Source organism: Phyllostomus hastatus, unplaced genomic scaffold (assembly GCF_019186645.2).
Source record: "Phyllostomus hastatus isolate PE091 unplaced genomic scaffold, TTU_PhHast_1.1 phas_contig_30, whole genome shotgun sequence".
Lineage (NCBI taxonomy): Eukaryota > Metazoa > Chordata > Mammalia > Chiroptera > Phyllostomidae > Phyllostomus > Phyllostomus hastatus.
The window spans coordinates 8255984-8265030 of record NW_025333841.1 but is presented as its reverse complement, the minus strand read 5'-3'; the positions used below and the strand labels follow the sequence as shown (position 1 = coordinate 8265030).

The 9047-nt window shown below is 36.1% G+C and overlaps 1 pseudogene; it reads right to left on the bottom strand.

The window, feature by feature from the left end:
* Positions 1–8178: 8178 nt before the first annotated feature.
* Positions 8179–8823, bottom strand: LOC123819136 (annotated as a pseudogene).
* Positions 8824–9047: the final 224 nt, after the last annotated feature.

The following is a 9047-nucleotide window of genomic DNA, read 5'->3' as shown; positions in this document are numbered from 1 at the left end:
CTAGACACTGGATAAGTCTGTGGCCTCCAGGACAATTTCTCTCTGTCTCTGATTCTGTGTGTCACTAGGTCCCATACCTCTGAAAAGCTGAGCCTTAGATCATGTGCCCACACACTAACTGCTGGAAGTGTTGGGAAAGGCCTTTTTAGTTTCTACAGTGAGAGGCAAGGTCTACCTTATTCAGATTAATGTAATGAGAGATTCCCCAAACATAAGATTCATCCACACATGAGGAGATTCAGAAGCTGTCTTTCTATAACAGCCCTTAGTCTAAGCTATAAATCATAAAAGGTTAGACAATGTAGATCCTTAGAAGCTACTTGTATCATGTCATTACCCCATCATTACCTATAATAGCCCTTCTGTTCTAGTTTAAACCCTTAGCTGGGATTTCTGACCCTCCTGATTACATCAATGTAAGCCCATGTAGACTTCAACTGAACCTTGGAAATTAGAGAAAAGTTAAAACAGTGGAGGGTAACAGACATGATGATTTCCTTGTGAGATTAACCCAGGTCCACACATTATGAATGTAGAGTAAGTTACTTAGAGTAAATTATGTAGTCCAAAGGATTATTTAAATGAGATTATGGTGTGTCTCTAATTTTCATTCAGGAAGCAAACAATGTTACTTATTTACTTTTATTAAATACTTTTGAACTTTATTGTTGTTCAAGTACATTTTTTCCACCTGTTCCCCCCACCCCTCTCCACCATCCCAGCTTTCCCTACCTCCCTGCCCTGTTTCCACACCCCTTGTTATTGTCCATGTGTCCTTTATAGATGTTCCTGTAAACTCTTCTCCCTTTACCCTCCATTATTCCTTCCCCTCTCCACTCTTGTTACTGTCAGTTTGTTCTTAATTTCAATGTCTCTGGTGATATTTTCCTTGCTTGTTTGTTTTGTTGATTAGGTTCCAGTTAAAGGTGAGATCATATGCTATTTGTCTTTCACCTCCTGGCTTATTTTGCCTAGCATAATGCTATCCAGTTCCATGCATGATGTTGCAAAAGATAGGAACTCCTTCTTTCTTTCTTTCTGCTGCATAGAATTCCATTGTGTAAATGTACCATACTTTTTTGATCCATTCATTTACTGATGCATACTTATGTTAGCAAGCAAACAACTTTAAATGAGCTAAAGGCTTAAAAGCCAAATATGTAATAAAAGTTGGATGCTATATGTTTAGTAACTACATGGGATCACCAACATGGAGAATAAGTATTGTGATTTCAACCACAAAGGATAGAGCCCTTTTAGGCTAAGGTGAGTACTTTTATTCCTTTGATAAATCTCTATTAAAGTTGACTCACTGGGCTTGATGATAGTATTCCTCAGTTCACATTATTGTAATCATCATCAACAATAGCCAGTTACTGGGCACTTCTTGTGTGCTCATTACTGCAAATACAAAGATGAATAAGGCCCTTGAGGACCTTATAATTTGATTGAAGAGAAAGAAGATATACACAAAAGATAAATAAAAGGTAGCATGTAAAGACCAAATGAGGGGTACAGATAAGTGCTGAAGAAGGTCAGATAAGGGACAACATACTGTGTGGTGTGATGGTAACAGCAGGCTTCCCTGAGGAAATGAACATTAGAGGAAGTGTTAATTTACATTATGGCATGCATGTGGTTTAAGTTTGCCATTTCAGGTAGACCTAAGAACATGGTCCAAGATGTTTGAAAGTTCAGCTTTGTGTATGTGCTTGAGGGAAAGGGATAGTGAAGAAGCCAGTCTTCTTTGGACAAAACATACAGAGGTTGTAGATTACATGTCATGGTAAACTAAGGGCTTTGAGGAGCCTTGATGCACGACAAGAATTTGGAGAGATTACCCCTAGAGCAAGGGACATAAAGGAAAAAATAAACAAATGGTATCTCATCAAAATAAAAAGCTTCTGCATGGCTAAAAAATAGTATTAAAATAAAAAGAGAACCAACTATATGGGAAAACATATTTGCCAATGATACCTCAGACAAGGGTTTAATCCCCAAAATGCATAAAGAACTCACACAACTCCACTCTAAGAAGACAAGCAACCCAATTAAAAAATGGGCAAAGGGCTTGAACAGACACTTCTCCGAGGAGGACATATAGAGGATCCAGAGACACATGAAAAGATGCTCAGTATCAGTAGCTATCAGAGAGATGCAAATTAAAACCACAATGAGATACCACCTCACACCAGTCAGAATGGCCATGATAAACAAAGCAACAAACAAGTGTTAAAGAGGTTGTGGAGAAAAGGGAACCCTAGAACACTGTTGGTGGGATTGCAGACTGGTACTACCAATGTGGAAAACAGTATGGAATTTTCTCAGAAAACTAAAAATGGAACTGCCCTTTGACCCAGCAATTCCACTGCTACAATTATATCCTAAGAATCCTGAAACACCAATCCAAAAGAACCTATGCACCCCGATGTTCATAGCAGTACAATTTACAATAGCCAAGTGTTGGAAGCAACCTAGGTGCCCATCAGGAAATGGATGGATTGAAAACCTATGGTACATTTACACAATGGAATTCTATGCAGCAGAAAGAAAGAAAGAGCTCCTACCTTTTGCAACAGCATGCATGGAACTGGAGAGCATTATGCTAAGCGAAATAAGTCAGGCAGGTGAAAGGCAAATACCATATGATCTCACCTTTAACAGGAACCTAGACAACAAAACAAACAAACATGAAAATATAACCAAAGACACTGAAATTGAGAAAAGGCTGACAGTGACCAGAGGGGTGGGAATTTCAGGGGAAAAGGGGAAGGGTTTGCAGGAACAAGTATAAAGGAAATATGGAAAAAAAGGGGGGAGTGGAAATGGGAGGGAGGAGGGTGGGCTGGGATGGGAGTAAAAGTCAGAAAACTGTACTTGAACAATTAAATAATTAAAAAAAGATTTTGGAGAGATTAGCTAGCTATTAGGTAAACTGACCTCAAAGTTAACTTTTCCATCTTTATTTTATTTGGATGCTTCTTTAACTTGCTTATTTCTCTTCGTTCATTATTTTACTTCTAATTCTTCACCTATGGTACTTGTTAATTTCCTTGTACTATGAAAGTGTGCTTTCTTACCACCAAAACCATTCTTTTGAGGTTTTCAGGGACTTCTCTACCATCAAATCAAGCAGTGTAGTCTCAATACTCATTCTTCTTGACACTTTGTAAAGTTTTGTACCACTTTGATAATGTCACTTTCCTTCTCAACAACCCTCTTTGGTTCTTTGTTGCTTTCAGAGTAGAGCAAAGTGTAGTTCCTTAGACAATGATCCAAAACCCTTGCTATAAAGTCTGGCCTCAACTCTTCTTCCAGTTTTATACAAATAGCTACCATTTATTGAATGATTTCCATGTTCCACACACCATGGTAAGCATTTTTCATATGTGATTTCACTTAATTAAAAACTCTGTAAGGCAGGTCCAATTAACCTTCATATTTTACACATATAGAAACTGAGTCACAGCTTACAACTTTGGTTTCAGCCTCTTATGTGAAGCTAATATTTGTATATCCAAATGCCTGCTTGATATCTCTTGATTTTCCACATCCATGAACCTGCTCCTCCTGTAGTTTTTCCTCATTTGGGGAAGTGAAAACTCCACTTTTTAAGTTTTTCAGACTAAAAAATCTTACAGATGCTTTGGATTCTTCTCACCATCTTAAAGCAAACATCCAATTCATTAGCTCCACTGTCAAAATATATTGAGGATATATCAGTAACCATTTCTCACCATCTCCACCATTATACTCCTGATCTAATTTACCCACCACCTCTCACCTAGATTATTGGGATGGTTCCCTACATAGTCTCCCCATTCACACCATTGCTCCTTGTGGTAGTTTCTCAACACAGCAGCCCGAAAGATACCCTGTTAAATAAAAGTCATATAGTATTTATACCTCTGCTTAGAAATTTTCCAGTGGCTCCTGTCTCATTCAGTGTAAAATCTTTAGTCCATATCATGGCCCATTGTTACTTTCTCAATACTGATCCAACCTTCCACTTTCTCTCTCCCTCAGTTAACTCTTCTCCAGCCACTCTGTTTTTTCTACTGTTTCTTGAATAGTTCACTATATCCCCCACCTTGGGAATTTTGCATTTAGTATTACCTCTGCTACAAATGCTTTCCCCAATGAAATCTAAAGAATTTGCTCCTTTGCTTTTTTCAGGTCTGTTGAAATGGTAACTCATCAGAGAAATCTTCTCTCATGACCTGTACAAAATAGCCAAGTCTCCTTCATTTATGTCATTCTCTAGCACCTTTGCTTAATGTATTTTTCTTAATAGTTATCACTTATCACTAACTGATACTCTGAAATATAGGACTTCAATAAATATTGGTTGGATAAACAACAGAAGGTATATGTCCAAAGGAAATAGTAAAGGCAATTTTGAAAGCCAGAAATACCTGGTTCTATATCTTCTGTTTCAAGCCATTATAGTTTCAAGCCACTATTTCCCTATATAAACTTTCTTTTCTAACCAAATTGTGTCAGGATCCATTGAAGAATCCAGTGCTGGTAAAATGTCATATTTTTAATTCTTATTCCTCTCATTTGAATATATACCCAAACAAACACTAAGAAATTCTGAATAATATATGTCAAACATACTTTTAATAGCATGTATAGGCTCACAGAAAGTATAGGAATTCCTAAGGGATGAAAAATGAAGAATAAACTAAAAACTATAGAGGTAAAAGTCTTAAATATTAGAAAATTGAAGTAGCAATATATAAAAAGGATATCACATTATGGCTATGTGAGATTTATTTCAAAATGCAAGACAGATTTACTATTTGAAAATCAATCAGTGTAATTCACAATATTAAAAGAATAAAGGAGTAAAAAACATAAGACAATCACAGTAAAGGCAGAAAAAGCACTTGAGGAAATTCAAAATGCTTTCAAAGTAAAACCTCTCAGCAAACCAAGAATAGAAGGGAATTTTCTCAACCTGATGAAAAATATGTAAGTAACATCATCTGTAATGGTGAAGATTTCCCTCCTAAGTTTGGGAATGAGGCAAGGATGACTGCTTTCACTACCTCTATTAACTATTATACTAGAGGTGCTAGCTAGCTAGCTAGTGAAATCAGACAAGTAAAAAATAAAAGGCATATAGATTGAGATAGAAGAAATAAAACTGTTCATGGTGATATGATTGTTGTCTACATAAGAAGTTCTAAAGAATCTCCAAAAAAGCTACTAAAACTAGTAAGCGAGCTTAGCAAACTTAGAGAACAGAGGTTAATATACAAAATTTTATATAATAGGTATGAACAATTGGAAAACAAAATTTGAAAGAATGCCATTTTCAATAGCATCCTCAAACATGGAATAATTAGGGATAACTTTTTAAAGTGTATGTAAGATTTACACTGAGAAGTAGAAAACATTGCCAAGGGAAATTAAAGAAGACCTAAATAAATGGATTGAAAGACTCACAGAGACTTTTGTTTGGACATCAGTTCTTTCCAAATTTTCTGTAGATTTAAGACTAACTCAATTAGAATATCAGTATAATATTTTGAAGAAACTGATAATCTGATTCTAAAAGTTAGAGTAAAACCTAGAATGTTAAGAAATCTTGTAAAAGAACAAAGTTATAATACTTATCCTATGTGATTTAAAGACTTTCTATAAAGCTATAGTAATTCAGGAGTGCAGTATTGGCATGAGGGCATAGTCTGGAAATAGACCCATAAATATATGGTCAATTAATTTTGACAAGGTGCCAAGGCACTTAAATTGGGGTAACATTGTCCTTTCAAGAAATATGCCAGAACTACTAAATGTCTAGATTTTTTTTTTTAAAAATGAACCTTAACCTACACCTGATGCCATACACACAAATTAACTCAAATGGATTATACACCTAAAAGAAAAAGGGAAAACCATGAAATGCCTAGAAGAAAACCTAGGAGAAAATCTTCACCACCTTGACATAGACAAAAGTTTCTTAGTACACAAAAAGTACAAACCATGAAGAAAAAGGCTTATAAATTTGACTTCCCCCAAATTTAAAACTATTCTTCATTGAAATATAAATTAAGAAAATAAAATGGCAAGTCACAGAATAGGAGAGAAATCTGCAATACATAACCTTGACAAAGGACTTGTATCTAGTATATATAGTGAATTCATAATTAATAAGACAAGCTAAAAGAGTAGATAAAATATTTAAATAGAAACTTTTAAAAATTATGAAAATGACCAATAAATATAACAAAAAATCATGGAACTACACTATCAGTCATCAGGAAGCTACAAATTAAAATTCCAATCATATATCACTACACATCTGGTAGGATGGCTAAAATTAAAAAAGACTAATAATATCAAGCATGAGTTAGGATGGGAAGCAATTAGAACTCATGCATTGCTGGCAGAACTATAAAATGGTGCAACACCTTTGGAAGAATGTTTGCAGTTTTCTTAAGCAGTTAAATATGCATTTACCATGTGACCTAGATATCCCACTCTTAAGTATTTACCTAAAAGAAAAAAAAACATGTCCATGCATGAATGTTCATCATTTTATTCATAACAATCTAAAATTGAAAACAACTTAAATATCCTCTAATAGAGTAATTGCTGAACAAATTGTAGCATGTTTATATAATGATATACTGCTCAGAAATAAAAGGAGAGATATTGCTGATATACCCCAAAACATGGATAGATCTCAAAGACATTATATCTGAGTAAACAAAGCCAGACACAAAAGAGTTCATTCTGTGAAGTTCTAGAAAAATAAAGAAGAATCAATAAAGATAAAAAGCATGTCAATGGGTACATAGAAATGGAAATAAGAGATATGTTGAAAAGAGCACAAGAGAACATTTTAGTGATGTGAATGACCTATATGTTCACTATGGTAATGATTACCCTGATATAAATATTAGTTATAGCTCATAGGACTATACATTGAAAATTATACCTTAATAAAATTGATTTAAAAAAAGACATGGTGGAGGAGGGCAAAGGGGGAAAATTGAGACAACTGTAATAGAATAACAATAAATAAATAAAAAGACATGGAAGATAGACTGGGAAGCTTCAACATATGTCTAATAGGAATTCCAAAGGGAGAAAATACAGGTATCACCCACTTTGCAAAAATTTGCATTAAACCACTTCACTTTTATAAAAGAACTACATGTGTATCTATTTTTGCTAACTGAAAGAAATCTGAAGAGGATTATCACTTTTATGAAAAAAGGTAAAAAGCAAACTTAGCTTTCAGTGTTTGTTTTGTAGTAAGCCATTATAGAGGCAGCATGTAACTCAGGCAGGAAGAGTGCCACTGTCAAGCTCCTTCCCCCAGGAACTACACTCAGAATCTCAGCATCAAGCCACTATAGCTATGAATTCTTTTTCCCCCGCAAAGGCAATTTAATATATTTCTAGGCCTGAGATGTTCCTTGTCAGAAGTAAAGACTCTATACCATAGAAGAGACAGCATTACAACATACTAGTAGTAAAATATGCTGACGTATTTTACTTCCTCTTCCATCTCATAGCTGTCATTTACACAGATTGCCTCCTACAAATGAAAAGGTGCCATCAGGAGCTTCGACAAAAAGTGGCCCCAAAGCTGGTTTAAAATAATTTTTATTGATGAGGATATTTTTTTCTTGTGTCTTGTGTTTTTTCTTGTTTTCTTTTTATAACTAATAAGTTCAAGCTTAGGGAAGCTTGCCTTTGTCTTAAAACAAAACAAAACAAAACAACAAAGTTTTAATATCATTTGCCAACCTGATCTTGTTTTTAGAGAGAGACGGTAGTCTTCTTGCAAGAGTAAAATTTATACCATGAATGATTCAGGTCTCAGTCTGTTGGTACTAAAAGGAGACAACAGCATTATTGACAAAACTATTATCTGCTGGTGGCATTTGCGGAAAAGAAGCCCTTGCAAATTTCTAAACAACAGTAAACTCTGTTAGGAAATTCTGAAGTGTCTTACAGGCCAAAAAGGGAATGAGGCCTGTTAGTAAAATGCCTCAACAGAGCTTGAGTAAAATACTGGATTTGAGAATTACTGGAGCTTGGATATGTAAAAATAGGGTTGTAGGTTGGGTCATGCTTACAATGGTCTCAAGTTCAAATACGCTACTGTGACAATAAACCACTTCACAGGTCACACACTTTTTCAGAGACTTCTTTCCTTCAGTAGGTGCTGGCAAAAGGCAAGCTCAGTCATTTTCCAGTATAGATGCCTAGCTCCAAAGCCAAAACATGAAACAAGGAGATGGAATGAGCACCTTAAGAAATTTGGCAGGAAAAATAGCCCCTTTCTTCATGGCTCCACTTTCTTCTTGCTTAAAGAAACAGACCACTTTGGGTGCTGGAAGTGGAACTCCTTAGCTGGAATGTTCTCAAGCCTACTGGACCAGTCTGACACCCAGTCTACACTTTTCTTCAAAGCATTAACTTCTTTCCCTCCTTATACAACTACTTCTGACTGAGAACTACGGGTCCTGCTGATGTGTATTTCCACTGCAAATGTAATTTGCCCATCTTCTTGTGGGAAAGGGCTGTCACAGGGAGAACTGCCTCTTGAACTATTCTGTCATGATTTGTGTTGTGCATTCAAAAGAATCTGCTCTATGTCTCCATTGTGGATAGAGGATGAGGAAGGGATGTGTCCCAGCCCCTCATTTTTGCCATTGCCATTACCTTTGTTATTGCTGCTGTTCATAGGGAGCTCCACTGAAGAACTGTTGAGGCTGGCTGGTGGAGGGGCAAAGGCTGCTCCCCTTCTTCGCAGTTGTTCTTCAGGAACAGTGGCTGCTCCAGTAAACGAGACGACATTGTCGGGCGGCTGGAGGAACTCTGTCTGCCGCTGGACTTTCTCAGGTTCTGTCTGGGACAGCAACACAGCAAGCCGAGTCCCCAGCCCCCTTTCTGAACTCTGTTTTTGAATTTATTTTGTGCATTTGTTAGCAAGATGTGTCTTAAGGTACCAGAAAAGCCTAAGAGAGCTCATAAGTGTGTTATACTTACTGTAAAACTGGATACAATTATTTCATGGTGAA